Source organism: Sapajus apella, unplaced genomic scaffold (genome assembly GCF_009761245.1).
Source record: "Sapajus apella isolate SASKATOON/1434 unplaced genomic scaffold, GSC_monkey_1.0 scaffold39, whole genome shotgun sequence".
Classification (NCBI taxonomy): domain Eukaryota; kingdom Metazoa; phylum Chordata; class Mammalia; order Primates; family Cebidae; genus Sapajus; species Sapajus apella.
In genome coordinates, this window is record NW_022436979.1 from 10,473,186 (window position 1) to 10,486,724 (window position 13,539).

The 13,539-nt window shown below is 36.3% G+C and overlaps 1 protein-coding gene across 1 annotated transcript in view; it reads right to left on the bottom strand.

The window, feature by feature from the left end:
* The window catches only part of VEGFC (vascular endothelial growth factor C), a 131,588-nt gene that overhangs the window by 90,501 nt on the left and 27,548 nt on the right, over positions 1-13,539 (bottom strand). The window lies entirely within an intron of this gene.

Sequence of the window (13,539 nt, forward strand, 5' to 3'; positions counted from 1 at the left end):
TGAGGTTTGCCACAGTTTAGTCACCTTACTGATCTACCAAATGAATATCCAGAAGTTTAATTTCTTTCCAAGTAGTGAATTCATATTGAGATGAACAAGTACCAAGCATCAATCATACCAGACACTTTCTAGAGCTAGGACATGCACATTTTTTAGTCTTGGCAGCTGGTGCTAGTAAACCTCCCTCTTACTGACTAAAACTGAATTAAATGTGGTTATCAATCTTGATTGTTGTCAGGGAGGACGTAAGGTACATTAATAAGTAGCTTCCCAAATGGACAACTTTCTGACTTGCTGCATTTCTTGCTCTGAGTAACCTGTCTCCAGAAAATGGGCTCCTCTTCCAACACTATTTATTAGTGACTTTAGTTTGTATCCTGTATGCAGTCTGAGACCTTTCGATGATGTCTACCTGTGGCCTCACATTGCATGCAAATACCAGTCGTCATTTACGTCCATGATACCATTGTTTTTTCTCCTCAGATGCCCAGGTTCTAACCCTTTCCTGTACTCATAGCATCACATGGCCATTCCTACAACGGAGCCCTGGTTTCTTTCACGTATTTAGCTGCCAGTGGCATTTGCTCAGCTCTATCGTAGGTGTTGCAAGCTCATCCCACTGTCATCCAGGGCCAGTGATAACAGCCACAATTACTCATCTAAAAGTTCATTGTTATCAAATTATATTTTACATGCCCTAAGAGTTTCTCATTGAAAAGAATGAGATCTTCTGAAAAACTAAGAAACTAAAATAACACCTTACTGAAGTAAAAACTCAAAGTTTTCATTGAACTTTGGAATTGTCAGGATAAATTTTCTTCAACTTATATTTAGAAATTAAATTTAATAGACTTCCCTTCGGAAAGACTTCTTAGGCCTGCCAATTTTGGGAGAGTAAGGGGGAAAAAAGGTACTTTGTTCAACCATAAAAAAAGAAGGAAATCCTGCTATTTGCAAAAAGATGAACAAAACTAAAGGGCATTATGCTTAGCAACATAAGCCAGGCACAGAAAGACAAATATGCAGAATCGCACTTATATGTAGAATCTTAAAAAAATCAAACTGAGACCAGGCGCAGTGGTTCATGACTGTAATCCTGGCACTTTGGGAGACCAAGGCAGGTGGATCACGAGGTCAAAAGATGGAAACCATTCTGGCCAACATGGTGAAATTGCATCTCTACTAAAAATACAAAAATTAGGTAGGCGTGGTGGCAGGTGCCTGTAGTCCCAGCTACTCTAGAGGCTGAGGCAGAAGTATTGCTTGAAGCCGGGAAGCGGAGGTTGCAATGAACCGAGATCACACAACTTCACTTCAGCTTGGTGAAAGAGCAAGACTCAGTTTAAAAAATAATAATAATAATAAATTTAAAAAATAAATAAAACTGATAGAAGCAGAGTAGAATGGTGGATACCAGGGGCTTGGGGGATGGTGAGGTGGTGAACACAGAGACCTGTGTACAGGGTACAAAGTTTCAGTTAGGAGGGATAATTTCCTAAGATCTAATGTACTCATGGTGACTATGGAAAATAATAATAAAGAGAGTAGATTTCAAACATTCTCATCATGAAAAATGGTAAGTATGTGAGGTGACAGATGTGCTAATCAGTTTGATTTAATCATTCTACAAAGTACATCAATCAAAATGTCACACCATGCATATATCTTAGTTTCCATTTCTCAATTTTATAAAAATAAATAAATTAACTAAATCAGTTTTCAATCTCCAAATACATCACTAGAACAAGACATGCTTTTTGGAGAGGAGAGATGCAGCAACTGGTTTATATCATATTTGCCAGTGAAATAAATTTAATTATTGGGATTGTATGATTAAAATATATTAAAATATTTTTTAATTTAAAATGTTAATACAGTATCATTGAAGAAGGCATAGCTTCCAAACTTAGAGAAAATATGTAAAGAAATAAGTGTTTTTTACACAGAAAAAAATGAAAATGGCTAATAAGGAGGACATAAAACAAATAAGTAGAAATGAGGTAATGCAGTTTAAAAATCACATTCTTGAGAGATAGATCAGGATATGAAAAATAGGGTATTATAAGAGATACTTTTAAAACAGGCTATGAAATAATATTTTAAGCAGGTTTTATTTTCTTTGAATAGAGCTTTGGAAAATATAGAGCAAAGAATGATAAGTTTTAATGGTGATGTTACAGATATACATATATATATACACATACATATATACACACACACGTGTGTGTGTATGTGTGTACGTGTATTTTTTTTCAAGGCAAGATCTTGCTCTGTCCCCCAGGCTAGAGTGCAGTGGCACTATCTCAGTTCACTGCAACCTCTGCCTCCCGGGTTCAAGCAATTCTCCTGCCTCAGCGTCTTGAGTAGTTGGGATTAGAGGTGCCCATCACCACACCTGGCTAATTTTTGTATTTTTAGGAGAGATGGGGTTTCACCATGTTGGTCAGGCTGGTCTTGAAGTCCTGACCTCATGATCCACCTTCCTCAGCCTCCCAAGAGATAATATATTTTAAGATATTTTTGCCTTTTTGGAAATTACCTACAAAGATCTTAAAGTTCTTCTGTAACTTGAAAAACAATTCAAATATATTGGCCATTTTTAATAGAATTTTATGCATAGGTTTCAATTACAGTACTAAGCCACAGACTTTTCCCTAATAGATGCTCCCAAAGGAAAAAGAATTTCTTTAGGTAAAACCATCTTTTAGTCGTTGGTAGATTTAACGACTCAATTAAGCCTTGCTAAAATATCTTCCAACGTTTTTAGGTTATACTGTCTATATATTTTTAACAAATATTTATCAGTTCTGTAACTGAAGGTTCCCCAGAGAAATAGGCAAGAAAGAAATGTAATGACTAGGTATCTACCCAAAGAACTATAAATCATGCTACTATAAAGACACATGCACACGTATGTTCACTGCAGCACTGTTTACAAGAGTAAAGACCTGGAACCAACCCAAATGCCCATCAATGATAGACTGGACAAAGAAAATGTGGTACATATACACCATGGAATACCACGCAGCCATAAAAAACGATGAGTTCGTGTCCTTTGTAGGAACTTGGATGAATCTGGAAGCCACCATTCTCAGCAAACTGACACAAGAACAGAAAACCAAACACTGCATGTTCTCACTAATAGGCGGTTGTTGAACAATGAGAACATGTGGACTCAGGGAGAGGGGTATCACACACTGGGGGCAGTTGGGGGGTGCTAGAGGAGGGGCAGCAGGGGTTGGGAAGGGTGGGGAGGGATAACATGGGAAGAAATGCTGGATATGGTATGCACCTATGCAACAACCCTGCATGACCTGCACATGTACCCCAGAACCTAAAGTAAAATAAAATATTTTAAAAAAAAAGAAATGTAACGAGAATTCTACTCCATGGCAAGCTTTTTCTCTTTTCTTTTCTTATCCAACACTCTCCCTCACATACCTATTCCAGATTTTTTTTTCATACAAGCTAAATCTATTCTCTAAAACAAGAATCAAAGACTTAGCCCTTTCTCTAGCCAATCTTTTCCCACGCATATGATACTGCCAAAGTCATATTTATTCCCCCAAAATACTCCATTCATTAATAGTCTACTGATTCTGAAACATTGAACTTAAAAAAAAAAAAAAAACTGAAGAAATGCAACACTGAGGCAGCTTCAAATGGTAGTAAAAAGAAGTTTAGTATGCTGCAAGTCCAGCCCAATGAGCAAGGGCTGAAGGCTCCAGGAATTTGAAGTGATTTTCTCTAGTTCAAAAGTAGAAGTAAAAAATTCCTATATTTTCTTATGATTGATTTAACAAACCAAGTGAAAAGTTTTTTTAACGAGTATGATTATTGATTCTATATGAAATTGTCCTAAAATTGTGAGAAATTATACAACTGATGTACTAATATTTTTACCTTTTCTTGCAATACCTTTTCTCTCAAGTACATTGAGATAATATTCAATGTAAGTATCAGTGAGAACTTAAGCCCTCAGTGAACATTCTAATATAAATATCTTTAGCCTAGTATCATGAGTATAAAAATACTATGAATATAAAATCATAATATAAAACTGGTTAATAACTATATGCACATGCAAGCTTTCTGAGAAGTAAATACACGATTTTTATAGATGCTTCCTAAATAAAGAAACAAGCAAAACTATGTCCCAGTTTTATTAAGATTATAGGAATTTGTAATATTGAATACTGCATTAAGGACAACAGTGAACGATTGTGTGTGCATGTGCGTGTATGTATCTTCTGTCTCTGACTGTCAGCCAGTTTCCCCACCTTACACACATACATGTCTATGTAACCCTGGAAAAATAAACATACGCTTAACACCTTTGTTAACTTTATTCTTATCAGACATAAAAATAATAAAAGGGAAGTGCTTTCAGGCAGATGGATGGGATCACAAGGGAGAGGAAGGCATGAAATATAAAATGAAATAGCAGAGAGTGCTACAATTCAGAGTTGGAAGAAGCCATCAGCCTGGAGGAAAATCTGGTCAGTGAGAGAAAGGTAAGAAAGCAATAAAAAGGAAGCTCAGCTGTCTCTGATCTATCAGTTTTCTTCAGAATAAATTTATTCCACATGACTAAGCAACTGCCCAGACTCTGTGTCCCTGAAGCTCAGGGAAGAGGTAGAAATCTATTTCACGCCACTTGTATGACTGAAGAGCCTCATGGCTACACAGTGGACACCAGGGTAGCTGATGTCAAATATAGGCTTAGAAATGAGGCCTGAAAGTCACCAGGTCTTAGGGAGAACTCTAAAATCTCTTATAAAAACGGAATCAGTTATTTCTTGGTATGATTTGAATGTCCCCTCCAAAGTTCATGTTGAATTCTAATTGCCAATGTAAGGATATCAGAGGGCTAAGAGATGATTGGGTTATGAAGACTTTGCCCACAGGGGTGGGTTTAATGCCTTTACAAAAGGGCTTTCACGTAATATGGGTTCTCTCTCTTTGCTCTTATGTCTGTCTGCCATGTGAGGAGCAACACTCCTCTGCTCCAGAGCATGCAGCCTTCAAAGCATCACCTTAGAAGCAGAGACTGGACCCTTACCACAGGCTTCTGACCTGCCAGCAACTTTATCTTGAACTTTCTAACGTCCAGAACTGTGAAAAATAGATTTCTATTTTTTATAATCTACCCAGTTTTAGATAATCTGTTACAGCAGGACAAAACAGACTAAGACATTTCTGTTCCTAACAGTGTGGTAGAAGAGATTCTTTCTGAAAAAGTGCATGTGCATCTATGCACACATGTGTGCTTCTATATGTTTAAACATATGTGTGTCTGCATATACATTAAAGATCTATTAAGAAGGTAAAGATTCCTAAGTGTGTAAAAATGAAGTGAAATAATTCAGAGACTAATCAAGCACTAAATCATATTCACCCTGGAACAGATGCTTTGGCTGGTGAGCTTAGGCTTTGAACTCGAGTCTAACAGGCAACAGAGCCCAGAACTCTCTTAAAGTGTAGAGTCTAATAGAAGATCCCTAAATTAAGACTGAACACCTAAAATCTATAGTGTTCTCTCAATATAAGGACAAACTAGAAAAATAACTCTGATCTACAGAAGGAGACTACAAGGAAATTTCCTGTCTCAACATTTGCTCCGAGTAAAAGGAAGAAAGACATCTTCTCCTTGAGATATAATCACGGGAAAGCTCTCATCATAGTTGTAGTCTGAAGTAACACTATCTGTGTGGTTTAAGCAGCCTTAAGCCAGAAAAACCTTTGAAGGTCCTTATTATTTATAGTGTCCACAGGTGCCGCGTACAACCAAACAAAAAGCTGCTCTAGAGAAATAGTTCTTCAGCTAATTCACAAATGTAATTCCAAGGAAAAAGGGCCCAAAGTGAAAGATCAGAAAGCACACCAATTTCTGTTAGTAAAAAAATGCATATTTGGGGGATATCATAAAATATAATCTCACTATGTTGAAAATGAGAGAAAACGAAAAAACTATAGTTATAAATATAAATATGGATGGATCACAGAAATCATATTAAGACAAAGCAAGTTATAACAATGCAAGTTGCAAAGAAGTGCATATAACATCATTCTAATTACATGAAGTTCAAAAGCAAACAAAACTCAATGAAATATTTATAAGGAGTACATACACATAAAACTCAATGGCACTGGTAGTATTTTATTTTTAACTTGAGTAATGGTACACTGGAATTCATTTATTGTTATAGATCTTAAGTATATGTTACATTCTCTTACAGGTAATCAATATTTAATAGAAATATCTTCAAATAATTTGGTTCATAGTAACCCATTGGGAGTAAAGTAATTATTATTACTACTTTCAGAAATGCATAATTTAACCTTATAGATCCATAAGGTTTCTGTTATCATTTGAGAAACATTTATTAAATTTACTATGCGATGGTTATTGTAATCAGTTCTTTGTGTGAATATTTTCCAATTAATCCTCATAAGAGTCCTACAAAAAGGTCTTTTTTTCTGATTACACATGATAAAACTAAGTTTTCAATGGAACAGTATCTCAAACACAGTAAGAGGAATTTAAACCAAGGACCTATCAAAAAAAAAAAAAAATGTGTTCCCTTAGTCACTAAGCCATACTAACCGCACAATAATTATCAAGGCAGTTGACTTGGTAACTTCCACTTCTGAACATGACGGAATAGCTTGTGACAAAACAATGTTCCCACTGAGAACAACTAGAAAATATGAGATGAAATTAAAAGCAACAAACACCTATTTGAAGATATAACTGTAGACACAGCCTAGATTTCAGTTGCCAAGATCCTGGGCAGAAGAATAAAGTAAGAGAGATGAGCTGACATCATGAGAGCAATATTTTCCCTTGGATAATATAATATGACAGTCCATGGATGGGTGAGAGGCTGAAAATCCAGGTGGAAAACAACAGAGTTAACCAAAGTGAGAGTGCCAGCATTTTCATAGAGGTGGAGAGCCTTTCAAGCATTCGGATTTGAGGGGCTAAGATCATGGACAGAAGTATGTAAGACAAGAGAGAAATAAGCCTGCCTGAAACTTACGGTTTTCTTTTTGAGGCATTGACTAAGTTTTCAAATTATCCATGGTAATAAGCAAAGAAGCTAAGCAAATAACTTCCGAAAACCACAAGAACGTATTTGAAGTTCTCACAGTAATGAGGATACAAAAACGGAAGTTTAGAACCCCCCACGGAAAAAAAAAGTCTTATAAATTCATAGGCTCTGAAATGGGTATCCCAAAAGACAACTCCCAAGGCATGTGGGTAAGCTATACCAGACTATACACACGACTTCTGAAAAGCTTCTAGCCATGTCATACTCTAATGAAACTGGAGTGATTGGTCCCTGCTTTAGCTGGTTACCAGAGGATATACTGAGTCTGCTCTAGAAAAAAGAAAACTGCACAATCTAGATAGTTATAAATTTTATATAAAACATCATTCAATCAAAAGTTTTCAGCAAATAAAATAATATTCACAAATAAGACTAAAAAGAGAAATAGACAATAAAAATGAAACTTCAGACGTGCTTGATATTAAAATAGGTATTGTATATTCAGGAGGCTGAGGTGGGAGGATCTCTTAAGCCCAGGAATTCAAGATCAGCTTCAGCAACACAGCAAGATTCTGCCTCAAAAAAAAGAAAAGAAAAGAAAGATATAGGTATTGTTAAAGTACTACAACTAGTATGTTTGGGAAAATAGAAAGGAAGATGAAGAATTTGAGCAAAGAAATGGAATTGATTTTACGAAATAGAATTTTGAGAACTGTAAAATGTAATAACTGAAAATAGATCTCAATGTATTGAATTAATAGTATTAGAACTACAGAAAGGATTAGTGAAATGGACAATCGATCAATAGAAAACATCCAGAGAAAATTAGGAAAAAGTATAATAGACACAAATGATAGGAAAGTGACACAGAGATACAGAGCAGATAGTGCAAATGGTTAACACATATTTAACTGGAGGATAGAGACTATAAGGAAGAAGGAATATTTAAAGAAATAGTGTTCTAGAATTTTTCAAAATAACAAAAGCATCAAGCTATAGATTCAAAAGTTGCTATGAATATCAAGCAGATTAAACACAAAGAAAGCTACATCTAAAAATACTACACTGTAATAGAACTACTGAAATCCAAAGACATAATTTTAAATGCCAACAGACAAAATCATTTCTTATTCAAAGAAGCAACAATAAGATTGACAGTGGAAGTAATAAAAAACAGAAGGTAATAGAGAAAAAAAATTATTTAAAATATGGAAAATAAATGCCAAGGTAGAATACTATACCAAGAAAAAAAAAAACAAAAAACAGACAATGAAATGCAAAAACAAATACCCTTTGCCATAGCTTCCAAAATGTCCCACACCTAGGTACCAAAAAGGAAGATATGCAAGGTCTCTACACACACCAAAAAAAACCCTTAAAAATGTTTACAGAACAGGATAAAACCTATACGGCCAAAATAGAAAGCTCATTATTGCTAATACGTCAGTTTTCCCCAAATCAATTTTTAGATTTGATGGAATCTCAGTATCTATATTCAAAGGTAATATTAAAGAACAACATACTGTAAGTATTTCTGCCAAATATTAAGATACAATGAAGCTGGGCGTGGTGGCTCATAGCTATAATCCCAGCACTTTCAAACGCCGATGCGGGAGGATCAATTGAACCCAGGAGTTCAAGACCAGCCTAGGCAACATAGCAAAGCCTTGTCTCTGCAGAAAAACACAAAAATTTGCCAAGTATAGTGGCAAGAACCTGTAGTCCCAGCTACTCTGAGGTGGGAGGACTGCTGGACCCTGAGAGATGCTGGCTGCAGTGAGCCATGATTGCACTATTACACTTCAGCCTGAGTGACAGAGTGAGATTGTGTTCTAAAAAAAGGAAAATAAAAGATACTATGAAACTTCAGAATTTCTTACAATATGATACTAATGACACACAGAGCACAATAATAAAACAGAGTCCAGAGAGAAACTGTACAGAGACATGATTTATGACAAAGCAGCAGAGAAATATGCTAAGTTAACTAGATACCCAAATGAAAAACAACTAGTCTTGACTTCTACCCTCCCTGCTACAAAAATATTAATTCCAGGTTGATCATAAATATAAATCTGAAAGTGAAAACAACAAAGCTTCCACAAGACAATTTTCATGACATTGGATAGACAACTGTTTCTTAAGCAAGACATAAGAAGCATTCATCATAGATGAAAAACAAGAAAGAAAATCATCTTATATTAAAATTAAGGAACTCTGGCAAGAAAGAAGGAAAGGATGGAAGGGAAAGGGAAAGGGAAAAGGAAAAGAAAGGAAAGGAGACCAGTAAGAGATGGAAGAAGATATCTGTAATGCATACAGCTTAAAAAAGTCTGGCAACCAAATCATGTAAAGGAATTGCAGAAATCTTAAAAAAAAAAAATACAACCAAAAAGAAAAATGAAAAAAACCCTTGAACAGGCATTCTATAAAAGAGAATATTTAAATGGGCAAGAAGCTTATAAAAAGATGTCCAATTTCATTAGTTTCCATGGAAAGGCAAAATAAAACTACAGTGAGATGTCATAACATCACTACCAGAATAGCTAAAATAAAAAGACTGGCAATGCCAAGTATTTGGCTGGGATGTGAAGAAAAAGTAGGCTGGATATTCACTCTCCTCACCACATTTATGGTGCCTCACCATAGTTAGAGAAGTGTATGCACTCTACAGTTGCAGCTCCTATTGACAGACCCTCTCCCACTGTGCCCGGCAATTTCCAGGACAGATAACACCATTCCCTCACCTTGCCCCTGTAGGACTAGGGTGGTTAGGACTTCCCACTGTTGCTAGCACCTGGATGCTTCATGTTTTTTTGTTATTTTCTGTTTCCTTTACGCTGTCCACACCTCTATAAAATGAACCAGTCATGAAACTCTTAATTGAAATACTGCCAGGGCAATGACTGCTATTATTTGGTAGAGATTTTGGTTTTTACTTTTTGTGAAGTATAGGGCCTTATGTATAACAGGAGAGGGATATAGTGTGATTTACATCCTAGAAGGATTCTTCTTTCTGCTCAGTTGAGAATATATTCTAGGGAAATGAAGATAAGAACCAGTGAGACTGGTAAACAGAACACTGCCCTGATCCAAGTGGATGGCAATGGTGGCTCAGATCAGAGATGTAGCAAGTTGGTAAGACCCGAATATATTTTCGAAGACATAGCCAAGACTGGATTCCCTGATGAATCTGGATGTGGGGTAGGAAAGAAAGATGTGAAGGATTATACCATGAATTTTGACCTGACCAACTTGGAGCAAGTTTTTGCCATTGATTGAGTTACGGAAGGCTGTAGGTAGAGCTAGAGCAAATTTGATCCGAAACGGGGAGATAAAAATTTCAACTGTGAAAATGTTAAAGTGTCTGTTAGCCATCTGAGTGGAAATGTCAAATGGAGCTAGTTATATTTTAAAGTTAAGACAGATTTACACTAAAGATACAGATATAAAGATACCTAGAACCATGGGACTGGGTTAAATTACTGAGAGAGTGAATAGAGATGAAGAAGAATAGAGGACAGCAGGCCTGAGTCCTGGACACTTCGATATTAAAAGTTCAAGAAGAGTGGCCATCAATGGAGAATGGGATGGAGCAACCACAACTGAGGTAAAATGAGCGCATTGAAGACAAAGCTGAAAAATAATGTCAATTACAGTAATTGCAGCCAAGTAAGATGATGTTTTATGTACATGTATGTGTGTGTATATATATTTCAAATTTTTCTCTGTATTATGAGATTTTGACATTTAAAAAAAAAAAAAAAAACCGTTATGGCTGGGGAGAGATGGCCCTCCAGGGGCTGCAGTCTTAGAGACAGCAAAGACTTCAGCAGGGAGCACACCTCTGGTACACAAATCACCCATTCCAGAACCACACCACTTTTATCTGGCCTGCATAGCCCAGGAGGCAATACTCCTCTGCCTTAATTTTCCAGGGTCAGGTATCAAGCACCTAGGGATTAATCCTATACTTTACAGCCTGCTGGAATTATTCAAACTAGCCAGTCCTAAATTGTTCACCCTACCCTGCCTTGCCTCTACCCTGAAACTCCAATGAAGGCTATGGCATCAGCTCTCTCCACTCTCCTGTTCTGCCACCTGAAGAAAACCTGGTGTCTCCCCTGCGCTGTGGTTTGTAATGTCCGTGTTCCACGTTCAAATATCAACCCCAACATTTTGGTATTAAGAGGCCAGAACTTTGGGGGTGATGAGGTCATGAGAGTGGAGCCCTCAAGAATAAATTGGTACCCTTACAAAAGAGGCTTTTGAGAGAGCCTGCTTCCTCCTTACCCCTACCACTATGTGAGGACGACTTGAACAAGGCACCATCTACAAGGAGTGGGCCCTCAGCAGACACCTAATCTGCTGGCTCCTTGATCATGGTCTTCCCAGACTCCAGAACTGTGGACAATGAATTTTCTGTTCTCTATAAATTATCCAGACCTATGAGTATAAAAACTTTGTTTCATCATGCCTCTCTTGTGTGTCCTCTTGCGGTCTCACCTAATTGACAAAGATCACAGAACAGAGGAGTTCTAATAACTGCTGGCTTTAGCAACATGTAGGTCATTGGTATCTTGGAGCTATTTGCTATTTATATTAAATAAATATGTAGTTAACTAGCAGACATTACATTAATAAACAGATACTTAGATTAGCTTTATTCCATCTGTGGGCCTTCAGTCACAAAACCTCAAATGAGAACCATAAAGGCATGAATGTGGCTCACAGGGATGGAGTCAGAATTCTGACTGGCCTTGGAGTAGGAACCAATGCTTTATCAGCAGCTAACGTGAGACAGAGCTTTAAATGAGCTCTCTTACAATGTTGTAACATATATACTATTTTGCCCAGTTCACAGCCTGACTCAGAAAGTTTGACTCACAAGGTTAAGATCATACAGCTCCTAAGGTGCAGCACTAATTCAAATCCAGTTCGGATTTCATAGTCTATGCTGTTTCAACCTACCTTGTACTCTGCAATAACAATATAAAACAGAATGATTAAAGAAGGTTCATCTGAATTATCTGGGAATCAAATCTTGGTCCCTGAACTCCCTGAAAGTATTATTTCTAGTAACTCAGGCCAAAAAAATAAATTAAAAAAAAATATTCCTATAATGCTTGGGAAGGAATTTCTATTTATTAAAAAGAAGTCTTCAGACAGATAAAAAAAAAATCTGATAGTTACATATGATCACAAAAACAGTAATTCTGAAAACCTGATTAGATTAAATATTCAAGCTTCCAACTGCAGTTGGATCTTATCCCTCTTTTCCCATTAGGCAGAAAATATTTAGAAAAGCTATACTCGCAAAAACCAGGTTAACTTCTTTTCACAGCTACCTAATGACTTCATCAGTATTACTGTTTAAAATAGGCTACATTTAACAGAAACTTTATATGATTAACATTCTTCTCAAAACATACTTAGCAAGTATATCTAGCTACTCATAAGGTATCTATTTAACCTTGACAACTCATTTCCAATGCAAAAGGGTAATTCCTATTATTACCAGCTTTGTTTTTGTGGAAACAGTTTAAGATATTAGTCACCAGCATGATTTTCTAAATATACCTAGCAGGTTTACTTGGCTACATATAAAGTCTCTTTTAAAACCAGATGTATTATTTCCAGTGACCTGAATAGAGTATTTCTCTGAGAAAGTGGAACAGAATAAAGCCTCAATACAGACTTTCCAGATAGAGATAAAAATAATATATAACATACTTTCAACTTAGAAATTATCTATTTCTATTATAGCGTCCTCTGGATCACTGCCCCTGAAAAATAACTAAGCTCCTATTTTAGCAACACATACTCTCCTGAGGAGGTTTGCAAGATTAAGATGCAGAATTCAATAAAAGCTATGAGAATTCCACTGCAGCTGGCAAACACTGAGGCCTATCATAGACTTTTCTTGTTTTTCCGCATGATGAGCGCCTTCTCTACTCCTCTCTACCATCCACAGGGAAGCCAGTTCTGACTGGACCTTTGAGGCATCCATGAGAATGTCCATTTTTCTACCCCTCTGCTGTAATACAACTACTCTTGTCTTTCATTCCATTGAAGGTGCAAGTAACTGATAAACACACACACACAAAAGGTATTGCTCTCAAGGACATTTACTCAATTTTTTAAAAAAGGAATCAAAGCTTGAAATAAAATAATTAAATTCTAATTTGAAAACAAGTTAACATGGTTTTTGCTAGTGTCGCTTTTCTAAACATTTTCTGCCTGATAGGAAAAGAAAACGTCTGCATATGTGACAATTACACTTATTTAAGGTACATTTAAGAAGAATAATTGAAAACATTAAAGAAAATAATACAGTTGCAGGGGGAAAAAGTTAAGTAATATAAACTGGCCAAATACTAGGGTATCAGATGATGATCTATAGAAACTGACCAAAAGAAAATATCTGAAGTTTAAATACCCTTATAATAGCTGTTTTCTGCCATCTTTTAAATGCCTTTCCACG